At 42.1% G+C, this 25,338-nt stretch overlaps 1 protein-coding gene across 9 annotated transcripts in view; it reads left to right on the forward strand.

The window, feature by feature from the left end:
- The window catches only part of LOC115108758 (receptor-type tyrosine-protein phosphatase F-like), a 388,031-nt gene that overhangs the window by 174,782 nt on the left and 187,911 nt on the right, over positions 1–25,338 (forward strand). The gene's annotated exons all lie outside the window — the stretch shown is intronic.

The following is a 25,338-nucleotide window of genomic DNA, read 5'->3' on the forward strand; positions in this document are numbered from 1 at the left end:
CTTCTTGGCTCGCTCAGCAAACATATCTGGGGGGCTGTCACGCAAAACACCCAAGCCTTATTTTTCAAGGCTTCAGGTTGCATCCCTAATGGCGCCCTATTTCCTATGTAGTGCACAACTTTTGACCAGGGCCCTATGGGGTAATAGGGTGCCCTTTGGGACACATACTCAGAACTACCAAAGGCCTTGTTAGGAGTGTGGCTGGTTGCTGAGGTAATTGGTGTTAACAGGGATCGGTATCTGCTGATCTAGGATCAGATTAATGGTGGGATTAACATCAGTCTGATGTAGATATATGCAGATAGCTTGCGGACAGAGAGATAGAGAGATGGAGTCAGGCAGGGGGCTTTGTAGCATGTAATAGACTGGTCTCTGATCAGCCTTACCTGCGTCTCAAATGGCACCCAATCCCCTACATAGTGCACTACTTTTAGGGCTCTGATCAAAAGTAGTGCACTATGTAGGGACTAGGGTGCCATTTGGAACGCATCCCTAATCTGTCTGTGTTGGACCTTAGTCCTGCTCCAGCCAATATGATTGACAGACGTGCTCTCTGAGTACAGAGTGAAGACAACCTCCTGGTGTATGGAGTGTGATGTGTTCAGGAGAAGGACGATGGCTGATGGCTGACTGTAGGCTGACTCATAGATCGTAAGACAGAAGAATCGTGCTCGTGTCACGTTGCTCCCACACACCTTACTGTACGCCAACATGTGGAAGATTGGGATCAGAGGGATGTGAATAAGAAAGCAGTGTTGTTTTAGACAGAACTCCTGTTTGTTCCCTGAGGTTGAGCTCAGGCAGGGAGGGGATGAGAGAGAAGAGAGGAGGAGAGCTGTGAGAGTAAAGGAGGAGTGGAGAAGAGGAGAGAGTAAAGGAGGACTGGAAGAAAGAAGAGAGCGGTGAGAGTAGAGGATGACTGGAGGAGGGAAGGAGAGAGCTGTGAAAGTAGAGGAGTGAATGAGAGAGCTGTGAAAGTAGAGGAGTGAAGGAGAGAGCTATGAAAGTAGAGGAGTGAAGGAGAGAGCTGTGAAAGTACTGGAGTGAAGGAGAGAGCTGTGAAAGTACTGGAGTGAAGGAGAGAGCTGTGAAAGTACTGGAGTGAAGGAGAGAGCTGTGAAAGTAGAGGAGGAGTGAAGGAGAGAGCTGTGAAAGTAGAGGAGTGAAGGAGAGAGCTGTGAAAGTAGAGGAGTGAATGAGAGAGCTGTGAAAGTAGAGGACTGAAGGAGAGAGCTGTGAAAGTATTAGAGTGAAGGTGAGAGCTGTGAAAGTACTGGAGTCAAGGAGAGAGCTGTGAAAGTAGAGGAGGAGTGAAGGAGAGAGCTGTGAAAGTAGAGGAGTGAAGGAGAGAGCTGTGAAAGTAGAGGAGTGAATGAGAGAGCTGTGAAAGTAGAGGAGTGAAGGAGAGAGCTGTGTAAGTACTGGAGTGAAGGAGAGAGCTGTGAAAGTACTGGAGTGAAGGAGAGAGCTGTGAAAGTAGAGGAGTGAAGGAGAGAGCTGTGAAAGTAGAGGAGTGAATGAGAGAGCTGTGAAAGTAGAGGAGTGAAGGAGGGAGCTGTGAAAGTAGAGGAGGAGTGAAGGAGAGAGTAGAAGAGGAGTGAAGGAGAGAGTAGAAGAGGAGTGAAGGAGAGAGTAGACGAGGAGTGAAGGAGAGAGTGGTGAGCGTAGAAGATGGTGGATCTCGTCTAGTCCTGGGGCTTCAACACGTCATAACAGATATGGTGTGTATGTGCAGAGCAGAGCAGCAGAAGGTAAAGCCTTCACATTTTCCTCAGCCTACCTCCACACACACACACACACACACACACACACACACACACACACACACACACACACACACACACACACACACACACACACACACACAGGCCTTAGTCAGGAAGTCCACACTTGGAAAGACTAAGGTATGATGAGGAGGGTGAAACAGACTGAGAGAAATACACTCATTTGTGGGTTTATGTCTGGCTATCCTCAAACTCCTCCACTCCTATATCTTTTGAAATGGACATACTGATCAATATCGCTTACTCATGGAGATGTCCATGTGCCTGCATAACACTCCTTACCACTAAATCATGCTGTTTGTGTGTCAGGTGGTTGATGGTGTTGCTGACTTTGGTGCTGTGTCCTTAATCTCTCCTTAATCTCCTTCCCATATTCAAATGTTGGTGTTCATTTGACATCTGGCACTCCAGGCAGACTCAAGTAAACACTTGCAGTATTGCAAGTGATTAAAAGATCCAGTCTTTCTGAGAGGTTCAGGGTTGTTGTTGTGATCAGGTGTGAACACCAGATTATTACCTGACTCAATGGGCCAGATTGATCTCCCTCCCTCTCTAACATAGCCTCCACCTCTGTGACCCATGTCAGATTACGCCGAGCGAGGAGTAATCACATCACTATGGCAGTCCAACGCGTGTCACTGCCACCATCACGCTGTCGTGGAGATGAGACAGGGGCCCCACACAGTCTAGTTCCATTGGTCTGTGGACAGGCCTGTCTTTATCACTCGGTGCAGAAATATCGTGGTGCAGAAATATCGTGGTACAGAGCGGCTGGAATAAGGAAGTTACTGACTGCTTATGGCTAGCTGTGATCATAGCTTTGCTGGTCAGGGTCCCAAATGGCACCCTATTGCATGGGCGCTCTGGTCAAAAGAAGTGCACTATAAAGGGAATGTGGTTCTATTTGGGACACTGCCCTGGTGTCTGCTGCTAACTGGTGTTCCTGTACCATCAACACAGCCCACTAAGTGGATTTAGTTTTGTGCCAAGAGGCTTCCTTTACTCTGGGCAGTAGAGAATGAATCTGGAGGGTCACAATCACAACAATGATGCCTGTCTGCTGGTTGAAATAAGCTGCAGTAGAGATACAGTAGTAACTCAATTTTGTATTTTATATCATTGACTATATGAAAAAGACAACACAAGTATTGTATTGTACTGTTTGTAACTCCAGCATCCTTCAAAGCATTGTTCATGCAGTTTTACAAACAAGCTGATCTTGATACTATTAAACCATACTGTTATACAGTACCTTCAGAAATGATTCTTACCCATTGACATATTACACATTTTGTTGTGTTACAGCCTGAATTCAAAATGGATTAAATACTCCATAATAACAAAGTGAAAACATGTTTTTCGAATGTTTGCAAACATATTGAAAATGTAATAGAGAAATACTGTATCTCACACCCCTGGGTCAATACTTTGTGGTAGCACCTTTAGCAGCGATTACAGACTTCAGTCTTTCAGGGTGAGTCTCTAAGAGCTTTCCACACCTGGATTGTTCATCATTTGACCATTATTATTTTCAAAAATCTTCAAGCTCTGTCAAATTGGTTGTTGATCTTTCCTAGACAACTATTCTCAGGTCTTGCCACAGACTCGGCCACTCAGGAACATTCTCTGTCTTATTGGTAAGCAACTCCAGTGTAGATTTGGCCTTGTGTTTTAGGTCCTGCTGAATAGTGACTTCATCTCCCAGTGTCTGGTGGAGAGCAGACTGAACCAGGTTTTCCTCTAGGATTTTGTCTGTGCTTAGCTCCATCTTAGCTCCATTCCTTTTCTTTTTTATCCTGAAAAACTCCCCTGTCCTTAAAGATTACAAGCATACCCAAAACATGATGCAGCCAAATATGGAGAGTGGTACTCAGTAATGTGTTGTGTTGGATTTGCCCCAAACATAACACTTTGTATTCTTGACAAACAGTTAATTGCTTTGCCACATTTTTTGCAATATTACTTTAGTGCCTTGTTGCAAACAGGATGCATGTTTTGGAATATTTGTATTCTGTACAGGCTTCCTTCTTTTCACTTGAGGAGTAACTACAATGTTTTCGATCCATCCTCAGTTTTCTCCTATGACAGCCATTAAACTATTTTCATAACAGTTTTAAAGTCACTATTGGCCCAATGGTGAAATCCCTTTCAAACAACTGAGTTAATATGGACTTCTGTAACTTTGTAGTGACTGGGTGTATTGATACACCATCCAAAGTGTAATTCATAACTTCACCATGATCAAAGAAATATTCAATGTCAGCTTTTTTCCACAAAATACCAATAGGTGCCCTTCTTTGCGGCATTGGAAAACCTCCCTAGTCTTGAATCTGTGTTTGAAATTCCCTGCTCGACTGAGGGACCTTACAGATAATTCTATGTGTGGAGTATAGAGATGAGGTAGTCTTTCAAAAAGCATGTTAGATACTATTACTGCACACAGTCCATACAACATTATCTGACTTGTTCAGCAAATGTTTACCCCTGAACTTATTTAGACTTCAATAACAAAGGGGTTGATTTTTTAAATAAATGGATAAAAATGTGAAAAACATTATTCCACTTTAACGTTACAGGGTATTGTGTGTAAACTATTGACAAAAAAAATCTCAATTTAATCAATTTTAAATTCACAACAAAATATGGAAAAAGTCAAGGGGTGTAACTAACTAACACTCTGCCACTGTAATATCTCATACATTCAAGGGTTTGTTTATTGATCACAATCAAGATCACATTCAATATCATAATCCAACTTGGTCTGCAGTTGTCTGACACGGAACCCAAACCGGCTGCGCGCATACGCTATAGTGCATACATGTATTTTGTCCCCCACACCAAACGCGATCACGACATGCAAGTATCAAAATAAACTCTGAACCAATTATATTCATTTGGTCGAAAAGCATTAAACATTTATGCCAATTCATCTAGTTAGCTTACACTTTCTAGCTTACACTTTCTAGCTAATTTGTCCTATTTAGCTAGCTTGCTGTTGCTGTTGCTAGCTAATTTTCCTGGGACATAAACATTGAGTTGTTATTTTACCTGAAAGGTCCTCTACTCCGACAATTAATCCACATAAAATGGCCAACCGAATCGTTTCTAGTCATCTCTCCTCTTTCCGGGCCTTTTCTTCTCTTGACTTTATATTGGCAACTTTCATAAAATAGGTGCATTACCGCCACGACCTCGTTCCTCTTTCAGTCACCCACGTGGGTATAACCAATGAGGAGATGGCACGTGGGCATCTGATTCTATAAACCAATGAGGAGATGGGAGAGGCAGGATTTGCAGCGCAATCTGCGTCACAAATAGAACTGACTTCTATTTTAGCCCGTGGCAACACAGACAGTGTGGGTGCAATCGTTTAATAATATACATTTCTACATGTATTTTGCTACGCTCGCGATGCGAGTGTAGTCAGCCTGTGAGGCAGACATGGGAATTGTGAAAAAGAGCTGTCAAGAATAGCTCAGGCCAGGCCTGAGTGGTTCCTATAAAATGGTTCCTGGTTCCTGCAGTGAACACTGGGCTGAAGGAGAAGTTAACCGGTTTATAAAGGGCTTCTCTGGGCCTGACTACACTGCTAAGGCCCTGGTACAGAGTTATAACTCAGACCTCCTTTTCTCCCTCTCTACTCCTACTGGTGTTGGAGACTGACTAGGGTGCACAAGGAGGCCGCATTGATTTTATTTTTTAAAGATGGCTGTCTTTCCCCTTTGGTGATATTGCCAGGAAGTATTATTTCAACATTGAACACTGCTTCCTCAAACAGCTTACCCCATGGGACTGGATTTATTTATCAAATGTTTTTCATTAGAAGAAAAAACAGTATTTTTGATAAAGATAGACCTCTAACGGGAATACACAATCTGACATAGAATTTGACATGATTTTTGGGTGTTATTAATGACACATAATAAGTCACTGAATTGGAAACAAGCTCACAATTTACAAGTCCTGCTTTTGAAAAACATTATTTGTAAAAACAGATAAGCTTGGGTGGATTTGATTGGTCCATCACCTATCATGGTACATATACATCCAGTATAGGGTTAAAATCCTCCCCTCTGCTATGATATAGTGGTAATCTCCCACATTTTAGGAGAGGTCATGCATTAAACAAATGAAAAAGGAAGTCTCACACTCATGTTTCCTTGCTGTGGGTTTATTTGACCAACTTAAAGAGTCTTTATCCTTCATACGGCCTTTATTTATTTTCTTCAGAGCTCATACAGGTAACTGCCAAAATAAAGGAAACACTAAGTTAAATCTTCTTAATAGGGCGTTGGGCCACTACGAGCCTGAACAGCTTCAGTGTGCCTTGGCATAGATTATACAAGTGTCTTGAACTCTATCGAAGGGATGTGACACCATTCTTTTACAATATTTCATGTTTTGTGGATGGTGGAAGAAAATTGGTCAAATTGGAGGGCACGCAATTCAAATAAATAATCAGAAAAATTATGGATATTAAACATCTAGTTACAGTTGAAGTCGGAAGTTTACATACACCTTAGCCAAATACATTTCAACTCAGTTTCACAATTCCTGACATTTAATCCGGGTAAAAATTTGTCAGTTAGGATCACCACTTTATTTTAAGAATGTGAAATGTCAGAATAATAGTAGAGAGACTGATTTATTTCAGCTTTTATTTCTTTCATCACATTCCCAGTGGGTCAGAAGTTTACATACACTCAATTAGTATTTGGTAACATTGCATTTAAATTATTTAACTTGGGTCAAACGTTTCGGGTAGGCTTCCACAAGCGTCCCACAATAAGTTGGATGAATTTTGGCCCATTCCTCTTGACGGAGCTGGTGTAACTGAGTCAGGTTTGTAGGCCTACTTGCTCGCACATGCTTTTTCAGTTCTGCCCACAAATATTCTATGGGATTGGGGTCAGGGCTTTGTGATAGCCACTCCAACACCTTGACTTTGTTGTCCTTAAGCCATTTTGACACAACTTTGGAAGTATGCTTGGGGTCATTGTCCATTTGGGGGCGGAAGGTAGCCTAGTGGTTAGAGCATTGGACAAGTAACCGAAAGGTTGCAAGATTGAATCCCCGAGCTGACAAGGTAAAAATGGTTCATTCTGCACCTGAACAAGGGCGTTAACCCACTGTTCCTAGGCTGTCATTGAAAATAAGAATTTGTTAGTAAAATAAAAGATTTGGACGACCCATTTGCAACCATGCTTTAACTTCCTGACTGATGTCTTGAGATGTTGCTTCAATATATCCACATAATTTTCCTACCTCATGATGCCATCTATTTTGTGAAGTGCAAAAGTCCCTCCTGCAGCAACGCACCCCCACAACATGATGCTGCCGCCCCTCTGTGCTTCATGGTTGGGATAATGTGTTCTTCGGCTTGCAAGCATCCCCCTTTTTCCTCCAAACATAACGATGGTCATTATGGCCAAACAGTTCTGTTTTTGTTTCATCAGACCAGAGGACATTTCTCCAAAAAGTACGATCTTTGTCCCCATGTGCAGTTGCAATTCGTAGTCTGGCTTTATATGGTGGTTTTGGAGCAGTGGCTTCTTCCTTGCTGAGGTTATTCAGGTTATGTCGATATAGGACTCATTTTTACTGTTGATACTTTTGTACCTGTTTCCTCCAGCATCTTCACAGGGTCCTTTGCTGTTGTTTTGGGATTGATTTGCACTTTTCTGACCCAAGTATGTTCATCTCTAGGAGACAGAACGCGTCTCCTTCCTGAGCGGTTTGTCGGCTGCGTGTTCCCATGGTGTTTATATTTGCGTACAATTTTTTGTACAGATGAACATGATACCTTCAGGCATTTGGAAATTGCTCCCAAGGATGAACCAGACGTGTGGAGGTCTACAATTTTGTTTCTGAGGTCTTGGCTGATTTCCTTTGGTTTTCCCATGATGTCAAGCAAAGAGGCACTGAGTTTGAAGGTAGGCCTTGAAATACATCCACAGGGACACCTCCAATTGACTCAAATGATGTCAGTAAGCCTATCAGAAGCATCTAAAGCCATGACATCATTTTCTGGAATTTTCCAAGCTGTTTAAAGGCACAGTCAACTTAGTGTATGTAGACTTCTGACCCACTGGAATTGTGATACAGTGAATTATAAGTGAAATAATCTGTCTGTAAACAATTGTTGGAAGTAGATGCATGCACAAAGTAGATGTCCTAACCGACTTGCCAAAACTATAGTTTGTTAACATACTTTTGTGGAGTGGTTGAAAAACAAGTTTTAATGACTTCAACCTAAGTGTATCTAAACTTCCAACTTCAACTGTACAAGTGTCTTATAATTGGTTAAAATCTTAAATTATTGTTAATCTAACTGCATTGTCCGATTTACAATAGGCTTTACAGCGAAAGCATGCCATGCGATTGTTCAGGACTGCGCCCCACATCAAAATATTTTTCGACCAGCGCAGTCTTCGTAAAATCACAAATAGCGATTAAATATTCACTTACTTTTTGAAAATCTTCCTCTGATTTTCAATCCCAAGGGTCCCAGCTACAACATGCATGGTTGTTTTGTTAGAGAAAATCCTTCTTTATATCCCAAAAAGTCAGCTTAGTTTGCCCCATCGATTTGAGTAAATCACTTTTTCAACATGCAGAGAAAGGAATCCAAAAGCTACCACTAAACTTTGTTAAAACAAGTCAAAATAAGTTTCTATTTAATCCCCAGGTACCTCTAAAATGTAATTAAACTATAATATTTCATACAGAAAGAATTATTTCAATAAAAAAGTAAAATTAGCAAGTGCACGTCCTCTTCATCGCGCGCACACAGACTGATTTCCAACTCTGACTCCTAGTACCAAAACTCAAAATTCTTCCTCGTTTGGGAAGAAACAAGCCTGAAACCTTGAACAAAGACTGTTGACATCTAGTGAAAGCTATTGGGAGCTGGAATTGCATATATAGCTTTCCATTGAAAGAGCATAGGCTCTGAATTTTTTTTTTTGCGGTTGGTTTTTCTTTGGATTTTCTCCTACCATATCAATTGTGTCATAGTCTCATACATTATTTTAACATTTATACAAATGTCAACGTGTTTTCTATCCAATGGTACCAATTATATGCATATCCTGGCTTCTGGGCCTGAGTAACAGGCACTTTACTTTGGGCACGTCAGTCAGACAGGAAATGGAGAAAAATAGACCCTAGCCTGAAGAAGTTCAGGAACCACTCCTGTTTGGAATTCCCTGCTTTCAATGCACTTTATATCCCTCATTTATTTCCTTTATTTTGGAATTTACCTGTAGGTTATTCAGACCAAATGCTGAACCAATCAGAATTCAGTGTTTGGCTGTTGACTGTTGTCTGTAGTTATTATCATGGGCTTCGTCCCAAATAGCACCATATTTCCTATATAGTGCAGTACTTTTGACCAGAGCCCTTTAGGCCCTTGTCAAAAGTAGTGCACAAAATATGGAAGAGGTGCTATTTGGAAAGCAACCATGATGTGTATTATTCATCTAGCAAAGCCCAGTGGTTTGTCCCTGGTCCATATGGCTAGGGGCTGATCCATAAGTACTTGTCATCTTTATTCTGTCTTCTCTCTGTCTACACTATCACCTGGAGACATGCCCAGTCTGAGAGGAGGGAGGCAGAGGAGAGAGGGAGGGAGGAGGAGAAGAGGAGGGAGGGAGGGGTGTGAGAGGAAGGAGGGGTGTGAGAGGAGGGAGGGGATAGGTAAATCAGGTAGGAGGAAAAAAGAGGGAAGGATGGAGGACAGGCATTGGGGAAGGAAGGGTGAGAGAAAGGAATGATAGAGGTGGGATGGGGACAGAGATAGAGGAAGGGAGCGAGGGAGAAGAGGATGACAGAGAGACAGAGGTTGTGGAAGCAGAGGCTTCCAGGACTGTGTAGCATTGAAGGCAATAAATGACTACAGAATAGTTAAATATGAATGATGAACAGCGTTTAACAGTCACGTCACTCCCTGCCACACTACGCCAGAAAGTTTATGATCCCACAGCAAATCACGTGGATAATCTCAACTGCAGTCACACTGAGATAGGTGGTGTCCCAAATGGCACCTTATTCCCAGGCCCTGGTCAAAAGTAGTGCACTACATAGGAAATAGGGTGCCATTTGGGACTCTGACAGGGTTCTTGAAGGGAGCTCGCTACTCCAACAGACACAAAGATGAAACCCCTCATATTTCAATATGACGATTAGAATTGGATTGCTCTTAATGTGAATTATTTGAATGCTGGAAAAGGATTTGGCCTGTTGTAGCTGTCGTACCAGACTATTTAAATTGTTTGCGGTTAATGGCCTGAACATTCCAAACCTTCCCTGTACTCACATTACAAATCCTCAGGGACAAGTGTGACAGGTTTGGAGAACATCTAGGAAAGACAACAATATTATTCTAGCAACAGTTCATAACACATTAATACAAATTTCTCACAATGTGCATGACCTGTCCTTATATTTCTAACTGGTGGTGTTTTTTGTTTTTGTAGTAAGCTCCCTTTTTCCTACGGGTGGTCTTGTGTAGGATGGAGGCAGAACATGAGGGAGTGGGGAGGGAGAGAGGGATGTGAGGAGATAAGGAGTGGAGGATAAGGAGGACATGCAGAGACCAGCACACCTGAAGGAGAGATAGGGGGAGGGATAAGAGAGGGAAAGCGAGCCAAAGAAGGTGTGTGTTTGTGTATTAAACAGGTTTCTCCAGCATAGCTACCCATAACATCAACACACTAATGATGGAGGAGGGTGAGGGTGGCACTCTGCCGTTACACGCTAGCTAGCGCCCAGGACCACAATGACAGCTTCATCTGCACGCTCAAACAAACAGCACATAGCTAACCAGCCCAAACCGGCTGGCTGGACACACACACACACACACACACACACACACACACACACACACACACACACACACCAGGCTGAATCTGGCAGAGTGAGTTCCTATCCATCAGAGGGGAGTAAAGAGAGACGCTAGGGATCCTCTCTCCTCTGTGTCTCTAAGGGTTCAGGACAGCTCTGTACTTGGCAACGTTAAACACTTCAAACTCTCTTTGTGGTGAAGTGCTGCTCTGGGTGAACCGTTCAACAGAACATGTGCTTGAGACCAATGTTGTCTACACTACATAAACTAGAGACCAATGTTATCTACACTACATAAACTAGAGACCAATGTTATCTACACTACATAAACTAGAGACCAATGTCATCTATACTACATAAACTAGAGACCAATGTTATCTACACTACATAAACTAGAGACCAATGTTATCTACACTACATAAACTAGATACCAATGTTATCTACACTACATAAACTAGAGACCAATGTTGTCTACACTACATACACTAGAGACCAATGTTATCTACACTACATAAACTAGAGACCAATGTTATCTACACTACATAAACTAGAGACCAATGTTATCTACACTACATAAACTAGAGACCAATGTTATCTACACTACATAAACTAGAGACCAATGTCATCTACACTACATACACTAGAGACCAATGTCATCTACACTACATAAACTAGAGACCAATGTCATCTACACTACATACACTAGAGACCAATGATAGCTACACTATATACACTTCCATCAGTGGAGGTGTCCCATACGGCACTGTATCTGGTCAAAAGTAGTGCTCTATAAAGGGAATATGGTGCAATGTGGAAACAGTCCGTGTTTATGCTGTTGATATCCTACAGAATTATATATTTTTTTATATATTCTTAAATGCCATTTTGCGGCATTGTACTTGCATCTAATAGCACAAGCATTTACACTACAAGCGTTTCGCTACACTCATATTAACTTCTGCTAGTCATATGTATGTGACCAATAAACATTTGATTTGATAGATCATATTTTATTGTCCATCTACCAGAATATCTCAAGTAACACATCAGCAAAATGGCTGTTTGTCTTGGCCGTTGATATTCTGTATGTACAGCATTTGATGTCACTGTGACCTTGATCAGATGGTCCCTCTCAGGGTGTATGATGGTTCCTCTCAGGGATCAGTTTGTATGATAGTTCCTCTCAGGGATCAGTGTGTATGATGGTTCCTCTCAGGGATTAGTGTGTATAATGGTTCCTCTCAGGGATTAGTGTGTATGATGGTTCCTCTCAGGGATTAGTGTGTATGATGGTTCCTCTCAGGGATTAGTGTGTATGATGGTTCCTCTCAGGGATCAGTGTGTATGATGGTTCCTCTCAGGGATTAGTGTGTATGATGGTTCCTCTCAGGGATCAGTGTGTATGATGGTTCCTCTCAGGGATTAGTGTGTATGATGGTTCCTCTCAGGGATTAGTGTGTATGATGGTTCCTCTCAGGGATCAGTGTGTATGATGGTACCTCTCAGGGATCAGTGTGTATGATGGTTCCTCTCAGGGATTAGTGTGTATGATGGTTCCTCTCAGGGATTAGTGTGTATGATGGTTCCTCTCAGGGATCAGTGTGTATGATGGTTCCTCTCAGGGATTAGTGTGTATGATGGTTCCTCTCAGGGATCAGTGTGTATGATGGTTCCTCTCAGAGATTAGTGTGTATGATGGTTCCTCTCAGGGATCAGGGTGTATGATGGTTCCTCTCAGGGATTAGTGTGTATGATGGTTCCTCTCAGGGATCAGTGTGTATGATGGTTCCTCTCAGGGATTAGTGTGTATGATGGTTCCTCTCAGGGATTAGTGTGTATGATGGTTCCTCTCAGGGATTAGTGTGTATGATGGTTCCTCTCAGGGATCAGTGTGTATGATGGTTCCTCTCAAGGATCAGTGTGTATGATGGTTCCTCTCAGGGATCAGTGTGTATGATGGTTCCTCTCAGGGATCAGTGTGTATGATGGTTCCTCTCAGGGATTAGTGTGTATGATGGTTCCTCTCAGGGATCAGTGTGTATGATGGTTCCTCTCAGGGATCAGTGTGTATGATGGTTCCTCTCAGGGATTAGTGTGTATGATGATTCCTCTCAGAGTGGCAGGGTCGGATAGTAGCTATAGCCTATAGGAGTATGAAACATTACAGATAGTAGGATCTCAATTTGAGCCAGTTTGCTACAGCAGGAAATTGAATGTGAGTTATTATGTGGATTATAATTCATGTAAAAAATAAAAAAAACTTCATGAGGGCAAATCAAGTTTCACATTTTAAAGTGAAAATTACAAACTTTAGAAGTCTTTTAAAACCTTGAATACACTACAAGTTTGCATTTCCTGCATTGCAAGAAAAGTGATCAAATTAAGATCGTACATCTGTACGTCAGCTGTGTCTGGTTTGTGTCTGGTTTGTGTCTGGTTTGCCTGTGAAAAGAAGCAGCCTCAGAGAAACTGTGTAAACTGTAGATGTATATGTTATATACACTAAATTATAGTCCCAAAATGATTCTGTTCAGAATGAAGAACACACTATTGGGCAACCAGTCAAATTGTAAACATATTTATTATTCCTATGCCTCAGGCAGCTATGTGAACATTAATCATATATAATCAAATGCAGGAACATGAGTGTATGAGAAAACATCAACATTTATAAACTAACAGTGTTAGTCTCATACTTGTGTATGGATCTCCATTGATCTAATATTTATGCTGACTTGGACCATGTGAGGGGTTTTTTTTGTCAGGAGAATGTCCCAATCTTTAAAATAATAAACCTTATATTAACCTATATAACCTCATATATAAACCTTATATTAACCTATATAACCTTATATATGAACCTTATATTAACCTATAGAACCTTATATTAACCTATATAATCTTATATATGAACCTTATATTAACCTATATAACCTTATATTGACCAATATAATCTTATATATGAACCTTATATTAACCTATATAACCTTATATATGAACCTTATATTCAGACTCAGTGTCATGACTTCCACCGAAGTCGGTTCCTCTTCTTGTTCGGGCAGTGTTCGGTGGTCGACGTCACCGGTCTTCTAGCCATCGCCGATCCACCTTTCAATTGCCATTTGTTTTGTCTTGTTTTCCCACACACCTGGTTTTCATTCCCTCATTACTTGTTGTGTATTTAACCCTCTGTTCCCCCCATGTCTGTGTTTTAAGTGCTTGTGCATCTGACTGGTTCACGACGGCTTATTTTCCCATGTTTTTTTTGTTCTGGGTGCTGTTGGTTTTGCTAATGAAACTTCTCCGGTTATCTCCTGCGCCTGACTTCCCTGCAGCCAGTCACACACCTCTTTACACTCAGTGGACATATTAAATGCATCGCTGTAAACTGTCAGTCACCCACTCGGTGTATTTATTATTATTTATTTTTTATTGAATTTTCCCCTTTTTCTCCCCAATTTCGTGGTATCCAATTGTTTTAGTAGCTACTATTTTGTCTCATGGCTACAACTCCCGTACGGGCTCGGGAGAGACGAAGGTTGAAAGTCATGCGGCCTCCGATACACAACCCAACCAAGCCGCACTGCTTCTTAAAACAGCGCGCATCCAACCCGGAAGCCAGCCGCACCAATGTGTCGGAGGAAACACCGTGCACCTGGCAACCTTGGTTAGCGCGCACTGCACCCGGCCCGCTACAGGAGTCGCTGGTGCGCGATGAGACAAGGATATCCCTATCGGCCAAACCCTCCCTAACCCGGACGACGCTAGGCCAATTGTACGTCGCCCCACGGACCTCCCGGTCGCGGCCGGTTACGACAGAGCCTGGACGCGAACCCAGGGTCTCTGGTGGCAGAGCTGGCGCTGCAATACAGCGCCCTTAACCACTGCGCCCCCCGGGAGGCCCACACTCGGTGTATTTCAAATGCAGAATAATAAAATGCTAGGCATCTTAAACATATCACTGATTATTCTAGCCATTAAGAATCATGTTGAATCACTGTTGTGCTCTCATGATGAACTAGTCACTTGATGGGGAAGACAAACCAAACTGTCAAATATATAATTGGTAGAGTACAATTACGTATTCAGTCTGGCTGTAGTGTAACAGAATAGATGTGGGATGTTAACCTTTCCACTATATTTTCTGTAAAACAAGAATAACACCTTTTAGACTGAATTTTCTCTTAATTGTATTTTATGGTAGGTGGATAGAGAAAGCATGACTAATGTAGTAAAGTGATGTTAGTGTCAGATAGGTCCTTTTGTTTGTGGTGTTTCTGTCTGTTACTGTTCCATCATCAGCCCTTCTCTGACACTACACTGTGTCCCTATGTAATGCACTACTTTTGACCAGGGCCCATAGGGGCACATGCTGTACTGCTCTAATCTGGTCGCACAGCACTTCCTGTCTCTCCCTGGAGGTCCAGGACAAGGGCTGTGTCTCAAATGGCTTTCTATTCCCTACATTACTTTTGACCAGAGCTGCCATTTGAACCACAGCCAAGGTTAGCTGTAGCTGTTTCTGCCCGCCTCCACACGACGACGGACTACATCATGAGTAAGCGTGTACTACTTCATGACTAAGCATTATGTGGGGTGATGCATGGCAGCCATTTTGTGTCAGAAAATGAACAACATCACGGTTCTTCCTCACCTGGAAATGAGGTGCTAGTCTCTTCTACACGGTACCAAATGTCTCTCTCTCTCTCTCTCTCTCTCTCTCTCTCTCTCTCCTGGGTAGATAGATCTCTCAGTATTTTGGGTAGATAGATATCTCAGTATTTTGGGTGGATAGATCTCTCAGTCTCCTGGGTAGATAGATCTCTCAGTCTCCTGGGTGGATAGATCTGTCTCCTGGGTGGATAGATCTCTCAGTCTCCTGGGTAGATAAATCTCTCAGTCTCCTGGGTGGATAGATCTCTGTCTCCTGGGTAGATAGATCTCTCAGTCTCCTGGGTAGATAGGTCTCTGGTCAAACATATTGCACTGTATAAGGATTATGGTGTAATTTGGGACTCAGACGCCTACACACCCCTTCAACCCTTCAACCTTTGTTTCCTTCAAAAGCTCTGCGAGGGGATAGGAAAGAAGAGAAGAGCATCTTCAAAGAATGACATAGGAGGGGTAGAGGAGTAGGAAGAGGGGGAGGGGGAGGAGATGCTAAGGAAACACCTCATACCTCTCCTGTGTTGTGTTGTGCTGGATGTCTTCCTTAGGAACAGAACCGGTTGTTAGGTACATGTAACAACATTAGATAATTCATCTGCTGTAATGTAATGTTGTTTTTCAGTCATGCATACAATCACGCTGCTAACATAGATTCAGTTTGGTTAAATAGTTCATGTCTATTACCCACCCAGGTCTAAAGAATGTGTCAGTTTGGGATACAGACAGATTAAAGTCAGGCTTCAGAACGGGTTAAAATGGTGTGAATTAAGACCCCAGGAGTTAAATGTCTTCACTGAAGCATAGCCTTCTATAAAAGTAGCTAATGGTGGGTAGCCAGGTACTGTTACATATTTCCCAAAGCCTGTGAAATGGATGGAGACCAGGGTTTTAAGTGGGGGACCAAAGGAGGCTTTTGTTGGGGGTATAACGAAGTTGCGGCCCCCTGAGTCCTTTGACCTGCCCCAGCGTGGGGTTCAGAGTGTGTGTGAGTTCTGTGGTGTTCCTCACGCACCTGTTTCCTGCCAGAGCATGACCTGAACTGCCATAGCTGCCAGCTCCACTTCTCGTCACATTTGTTCCAGTACATTACTGTGTGTGTGTTCCAGTACATTATTGTGTGTGTGTGTTCCAGTATATTACTGTGTGTGTGGGTTCCAGTACATTACATTTCTGTGTGTGTGTGTGTGTGTGTGTGTTCCAGTACATTACTGTGTGTGTGTGTTCCAGTACATTAATGTGTGTGTTCCAGTACATTAATGTGTGTGTTCCAGTACATTACTGTGTGTGTATGTTCCAGTACATTGCTGTGTGTGTGTTCCAGTACATTACTGTGTGTGTGTTCCAGTACATTACTGTCTGTGTGTATTCCAGTACATTACTTTGTTTGTGTGTATGTGGGTGATTGTGTGTCTGTGTGTGTTCCAGTGCATTACTGTATGTGTGTCTGTTCCAGTACATTACTGTGTGTGTGTGTTCCAGTATGTTATTGTCTTTGTGTGTGTGTGTTCCAGTACAATACTGTGTATGTGTGTGTGTGTTCAAGTACAATACTTTGTTTGTGTGTGTTCCAGTACATATATATATTGCCAGGTGCACGGTGTTTCCTGTATATATTGTCTCCATCATGGAGAATTGTGTGTATGTGGGTGATTGTGTGTGTGTGTTTTCCAGTACATTACTTTGGTTGTGTGTATGTGGGTGATTGTGTGTGTGTGTGTTCCAGTACATCACTGTGTGTGTGTAAGTGTTCCAGTACATTACTTTGTGTGTTCCAGTACATTACTGTGTATGTGTGTGGTTCCAGTATATTACTGTGTATGTGTGTGTGTGTGTGTGTGTCTTCCAGTTCATTACTTTGTTTGTGTGTGTGTGTGTGTGTGTGTGTGTGTGTGGTTCCAGTATATTACTGTGTATGTGTGTGTGTGTGTCTTCCAGTTCATTACTTTGTTTGTGTGTGTGTGTGTGTGTGTGTGTGTGTGTGTGTGTGTGTGTGTGTGTGTGTGTGTGTGTGTGTGTGTGTGTGTGTGTGTGCACTCACATGCTCCAGAGAGAGACCGAGAGTCCTGTATAACATTGACCTGATTTTCTATATTCGATTAAAAGTGATATGCTTGCTTAGTAGCCTATATTACTAACTGACCTGCTTGTCTGAGTTTGCTGTTAGATTTTATCGCTGCAGTAAATGATCTAATGTCCAGCTGTATGGGCAGCAAGGGACCCTTTTAACTCCCAGCTGAGATTGAACATCATAGCTAGTCAGACAAAGTCTTTGATGTTTTGAAGTTGTTCCTCATTGCGTGTTGTTTTTGTTGTTTCCCATCGATTACTAAGAGGCTATTTGATTACAGAAACACAGCAACATAATACACCTGGCTCTCATGTTCACTAATACAATGTATGTGAAACTCTATACGATGGCGTTCAATTCCACAGAGATTCTTCCTTTCTCACACTGGGGTGTCCTCAGAAAGTTTAGGGACTTAGAGTGGTAGGGAGGGAGGGAGGGAGGGAGGGAGGGAGGGAGGGAGGGAGAGAGAGAGAGTTAGAGAGAATAGAAACAGAGACAGAGAGAGCTCCTGGGCATGTTGTGTTGAGTATGTCTTGGCACACATATGAAGTCATTCAACAGCCACTATTATGTGTTCTATACAGAGAGATGGATACATGGAGGAGCCCTCGCCTTACTAGCATGGGGAGACCTGTCTCCACTCCCCGCATTCCTCACCTCACACATAGGACGAGACACACTGGGCATCCTCAGAGAATGGGTTCGGTTCGGAGAGGAGGGTGGGGTGAGGAGTGGAGGGGAGGGTTCGGTGAGGAGAGGAGGGGAGGGTGGGGTGAGGAGAGGAGGGGAGGGTGGGGTGAGGAGGGGAGGGGAGGGTGGGGTGAGGAGTGGAGGGGAGGGTGGGGTGAGGAGTGGAGTGGAGGGTGGGGTGAGGAGAGGAGGGGAGGGGAGGATAGGGTGAGGAGTGGAGGGGAGGGTGGGGTGAGGAGAGGAGGGTGGGGTGAGGAGTGGAGGGGAGGAGAGGAGGGTGGAGTGAGGAGAGGAGGAGAGGGGAGGGGAGGGGAGGGGAGGGTGGGGTGGGGTGAGGTGAGGGAGAGGAGGGGAGGGTGGGGTGAGGAGAGGAGAGGAGGGTGGGGTGAGGAGAGGAGAGGAGGGGGGGGGTGAGGAGGGGAGGGGGGTGAGGAGAGGAGAGGAGGGGAGGGTGGGGTGGGGTGAGGAGAGGAGGGGAGGGTGAGGGAGTGGAGGGGAGGAGAGGAGGGTGAGGGAGAGGAGGGGAGGGTGGGGTGAGGAGTGGAGGGGAGGAGAGGAGGGGAGGGCGGGGTGAGGAGTGGAGGGGAGGAGAGGAGAGGAGGGGAGGGGAGGGTGGGGTGAGGAGAGAGGAGGGGAGGGTGGGGTGAGGAGAGGAGAGGAGGGTGGGGTGAGGAGAGGAGAGGAGGGGAGGGTGGGGTGAGGAGAGGAGGGGAGGGTGGGGTGAGGAGAGGAGGGGAGAAGCAGTGGGAAGGAAGGCTGAAAGGGTGAGAATGGGTGACAGATTTAGGGTGACAGAGTTCATGTGTTAATTCTTGTCGTAAAGAAGTGTATTCAATGAAAGACATTCATCTCGTGGGAATTGTAACTTATCATTTTGTCTTCCGTAAATCAAAATAATAAAGCATTTTTTTCTTGTTAAAGTGTCTTCATTATTGTATTCCCCCCTAGTTGTGTTTTGGCTAAAACATCCCAAGTCCCATTTTCCTTTGTCTGCTAACTGTCCCAGAGTACATTACAGCTGGTAGTGTTTGTTTGGAGAAGGCCCTGGCCCCGAAGGCCTGTGTTGAGGCTGGGCCGAGGTATCTACTGGACTGAGGTATCTACTGGGGTGAGGCCCGGGGATGGAATACTAATTAAATACTAATGTATATACTCATTTAAAACTGGGGCATTACATTAATGGTGTGGCAGGTTTGAATACCTGAGCCGACAAGTAAAATTATCTGCCGATGTGCCCTTGAGCAAGGCACTTAACCCTAATTTGCTCACGGGGTGCCATACTATTATGACTGACCCTGTAAAACAACACATTTCACTGCACCTATCCAGTGTATGTGACAAAACCGTTTTTATTTTATTTTTACTGTTGAGATCCTGTAGAGACATGGATATGGTATGTAGTGTACAGACATGGATATGGTATGACTGTAGAGACATGGATATGGTATGTAGTGTAGAGACATGGATATTGTATGTAGTGTAGAGACATGGATATGGTATGACTAGAGACATGGATATGGTATGACTAGAGACATGGATATGGTATGACTAGAGACATGGATATGGTATGACTGTAGAGAAATGGATATGGTGTGTAGTGTAGAGACATGGATATGGTATGTAGTGTAGAGACATGGATATGGTATGTAGTGTAGAGATATGGATATGATATGTAGTGTAGAGACATGGATATGGTATGTAGTGTAGAGATATGGTATGACTGTAGAGACATGGATATGGTATGTAGTGTAGAGACATGGATATGGTATGTAGTGTAGAGAAATGGATATGGTGTGTAGTGTAGAGACATGGATATGGTATGTAGTGTAGAGATATGGATATGGTATGTAGTGTAGAGACATGGATATGGTATGTAGTGTAGAGATATGGTATGACTGTAGAGACATGGATATGGTATGACTGTAGAGACATGGATATGGTATGTAGTGTAGAGACATGGATATGGTATGACTAGAGACATGGATATGGTATGACTAGAGACATGGATATGTTATGACTGTAGAGACATGGATATGGTATGACTAGAGACATGGATATGGTATGTCTGTAGAGACATTGACATGGTATGACTAGAGACATGGATATGGTATGACTGTAAGACATGGATATGGTATGACTAGAGACATGGATATGGTATGACTGTAGAGACATGGATATGGTATGACGGTAGAGATATGGATATGGTATGACTGTAGAGACATGGATATCGTATGACTGTAGAGACATGGATATGGTATGACTGTAGAGACATGGATATGGTTTCACTGTAGAGACATGGATATGGTATGACTAGAGACATGTATATGGTATGACTAGAGATATGGTATGTAGTTTAGAGATATGGTTTGACTGTAGAGACATTGATATGGTATGACTAGAGACATGGATATTGTATGTAGTGTAGAGACATGGATATGGTATGTAGTGTAGAGACATGGATATCGTATGACTGTAGAGACATGGATATGGTATGTAGTGTAGAGATATGGATATGGTATGAATGTAGAGACATGGATATGGTATGACTTTAGAGACATGGATATGGTATGTAGTGTAGAGACATGGATATCGTATGACTGTAGAGACATGGATATGGTATGTAGTGTAGAGACATGGATATGGTATGACTGTAGAGACATGGATATGGTATGACTGTAGAGATATGGATATGGTATGACTGTAGAGATATGGATATGGTATGTAGTGTAGAGACGTGGATATGGTATGTAGTGTAGAGACATGGATATGGTATGTAGTGTAGAGACATGGATATGGTATGACTGTAGAGACATGGATATGGTATGTAGTGTAGAGACATGGATATGGTATGTAGTGTAGAGACATGGATATGTATGTATGTAGAGACTGTAGAGACATGGATATGGTATGACTGTAGAGACATGGATATGGTATGTAGTGTAGAGACATGGATATGGTATTACTGTAGAGACATGGATATGGTATGACTGTAGAGACATGGATATGGTATGTAGTGTAGAGACATGGATATGGTATGTAGTGTAGAGATATGGATATGGTATGTAGTGTAGAGACGTGGATATGGTATGTAGTGTAGAGATATGGTATGACTGTAGAGACATGGATATGGTATGTAGTGTAGAGACATGGATATGGTATGTAGTGTAGAGAAATGGATATGGTATGTAGTGTAGAGACATGGATATGGTATGTAGTGTAGAGATATGGATATGGTATGTAGTGTAGAGACATGGATATGGTATGTAGTGTAGAGATATGGTATGACTGTAGAGACATGGATATGGTATGACTGTAGAGACATGGATATGGTATGTAGTGTAGAGACATGGATATGGTATGACTAGAGACATGGATATGGTATGACTAGAGACATGGATATGTTATGACTGTAGAGACATGGATATGGTATGACTAGAGACATGGATATGGTATGTCTGTAGAGACATTGATATGGTATGACTGTAAGACATGGATATGGTATGACTAGAGACATGGATATGGTATGACTGTAGAGACATGGATATGGTATGACTAGAGACATGTATATGGTATGACTAGAGATATGGTATGTAGTTTAGAGATATGGTTTGACTGTAGAGACATTGATATGGTATGTAGTGTAGAGACATGGATATGGTATGTAGTGTAGAGACATGGATATGGTATGTAGTGTAGAGATATGGTATGACTGTAGAGACATGGATATGGTATGACTGTAGAGACATGGATATGGTATGTAGTGTAGAGACATGGATATGGTATGACTAGAGACATGGATATGGTATGACTAGAGACATGGATATGTTATGACTGTAGAGACATGGATATGGTATGACTAGAGACATGGATATGGTATGACTGTAAGACATGGATATGGTATGACTAGAGACATGGATATGGTATGACTGTAGAGACATGGATATGGTTTCACTGTAGAGACATGGATATGGTATGACTAGAGACATGGATATGGTATGACTAGAGATATGGTATGTAGTTTAGAGATATGGTTTGACTGTAGAGACATTGATATGGTATGACTAGAGACATGGATATTGTATGTAGTGTAGAGACATGGATATGGTATGTAGTGTAGAGACGTGGATATGGTATGTAGTGTAGAGACATGGATATGGTATGACTGTAGAGACATGGATATGGTATGTAGTGTAGAGACATGGGTATGGTATGTAGTGTAGAGACATGAATACGGTATGTAGTGTAGGGACATGGATATGGTATGTAGTGTAGAGACATGGATATGGTATGTAGTGTAGACACATGGACATGGTATTACTGTAGAGACATGGATATGGTATGACTGTAGAGACATGGATATGGTATGTAGTGTAGAGACATGGATATGGTATGTAGTGTAGAGATATGGATATGGTATGTAGTGTAGAGACGTGGATATGGTATGTAGTGTAGAGACATGGATATGGTATGTAGTGTAGAGATATGGATATGGTATGTAGTGTAGAGACATGGATATGGTATGTAGTGTAGAGATATGGTATGACTGTAGAGACATGGATATGGTATGACTGTAGAGACATGGATATGGTATGTAGTGTAGAGACATGGATATGGTATGACTAGAGACATGGATATGGTATGACTAGAGACATGGATATGTTATGACTGTAGAGACATGGATATGGTATGACTAGAGACATGGATATGGTATGTCTGTAGAAACATTGATATGGTATGACTAGAGACATGGATATGGTATGACTGTAAGACATGGATATGGTATGACTAGAGACATGGATATGGTATGACTGTAGAGACATGGATATGGTTTCACTGTAGAGACATGGATATGGTATGACTAGAGACATGTATATGGTATGACTAGAGATATGGTATGTAGTTTAGAGATATGGTTTGACTGTAGAGACATTGATATGGTATGACTAGAGACATGGATATGGTATGACTAGAGACATGGATATGGTATGTAGTGTAGAGACATGGCTTTGGTATGTAGTGTAGAGACATGGATATGGTATGCCTGTATAGACATGGATATGGTATGACTGTAGAGATATGGATATGGTATGTAGTGTAGATACATGGATATTGTATGTAGTGTAGACATATGGTATGACTGTAGAGACATTGATATGGTATGTCGTGTAGAGACATGGATATTGTATGTAGTGTAGAGACATAGATATGGTATGTAGTGTAGAGACAAGGATATGGTATGTAGTGTAGAGACATGGATATGGTATGACTGTAGAGACATGGATATGGTATGACTGTAGAGATATGGATATGGTATGTAATGTAGAGACATGGCTTTGGTATGTAGTGTAGAGACGTGGATATGGTATGTAGTGTAGAGACATGGATATGTTATGTAGTGTAGAGACATGGATATGGTATGACTGTAGAGACATGGATATTGTATGTAGTGTAGAGACATGGATATGGTATGTAGTGTAGAGACATGGATATGGTATGTAGTGTAGAGACATGGATATGGTATGACTGTAGAGACATGGATATGGTATGTAGTGTAGAGACATGGATATTGTATGTAGTGTAGAGATATGGATATGGTATGTAGTGTAGAGACATGGATATGGTATGTAGTGTAGAGACATGGATATGGTATGTAGTGTAGAGATATGGATATGGTATGTAGTGTAGAGACATGGATATGGTATGTAGTGTAGAGATATGGTAGTGTAGAGATACCATATCTATGGTATGACTAGAGACATGGATATGGTATGACTAGAGACATAGATATGGTATGATTGTAGAGACATGGATATGGTTTGACTGTAGAGACATGGATATGGTATGTAGTGTAGAGACATGGATATGGTATGACTAGAGACATAGATATGGTATGATTGTAGAGACATGGATATGGTATGACTGTAGAGACATGGATATGGTTTGACTGTAGAGACATGGATATGGTATGTAGTATAGAGACATGGATATGGTATGACTAGAGACATAGATATGGTATGACTGTAGAGACATGGATATGGTATGACTAGAGACATAGATATGGTATGATTGTAGAGACATGGATATGGTATGACTGTAGAGACATGGATATGGTATGACTAGAGACATAGATATGGTATGATTGTAGAGACATGGATATGGTTTGACTGTAGAGACATGGATATGGTATGACTAGAGACATGGATATGGTATGTCTGTAGAGACATGGATATGGTATGACTAGAGACATGGATATGGTATGACTAGAGATATGGTATGTAGTGTAGAGATATGGTATGACTGTAGAGACATTGATATGGTATGACTAGAAACATGGATATGGTATGACTGTAGAGACATGGATACGGTTTGACTGTAGAGACATGGATATGGTTTGACTGTAGAGACATGGATATGGTATGACTAGAGACATAGATATGGTATGATTGTACAGACATGGATATGGTATGACTAGAGACATGGATATGGTATGACTAGAGATATGGATATGGTTTGACTGTAGAGACATGGATATGGTATGACTAGAGACATGGATATGGTATGTCTGTAGAGACATGGATATGGTATGACTAGAGACATGGATATGGTATGACTAGAGATATGGTATGTAGTGTAGAGATATGGTATGACTGTAGAGACATTGATATGGTATGACTAGAAACATGGATATGGTATGACTGTAGAGACATGGATACGGTTTGACTGTAGAGACATGGATATGGTTTGACTGTAGAGACATGGATATGGTATGACTAGAGACATAGATATGGTATGATTGTACAGACATGGATATGGTATGACTAGAGACATGGATATGGTATGACTAGAGATATGGATATGGTTTGACTGTAGAGACATGGATATGGTATGACTAGAGACATGGATATGGTATGACTAGAGATATGGTATGTAGTGTAGAGATATGGTATGACTGTAGAGACATTGATATGGTATGACTAGAAACATGGATATGGTATGTAGTGTAGAGACATGGATATGGTATGTAGTGTAGAGACATGGATATGGTATGTAGTGTAGAGACATGGATATGGTATGACTAGAGACATGGAAATTGTATGTAGTGTAGAGATATGGATATGGTATGTAGTGTAGAGATATGGATACGGTACAGTGGGGCAAAAAAGTTTTTAGTCAGCCACCAATTTTGCAAGTTCTCCCACTTAAAAAGATGAGAGAGGCCTGTAATTTTCATCATAGGTACACTTCAACTCTGACAGACAAAATGAGAAGAAAAAAATCCAGAAA

The sequence above is a fragment of the Oncorhynchus nerka genome, linkage group LG24 (genome assembly GCF_034236695.1).
Source record: "Oncorhynchus nerka isolate Pitt River linkage group LG24, Oner_Uvic_2.0, whole genome shotgun sequence".
NCBI classification, from domain to species: Eukaryota; Metazoa; Chordata; class Actinopteri; order Salmoniformes; family Salmonidae; genus Oncorhynchus; species Oncorhynchus nerka.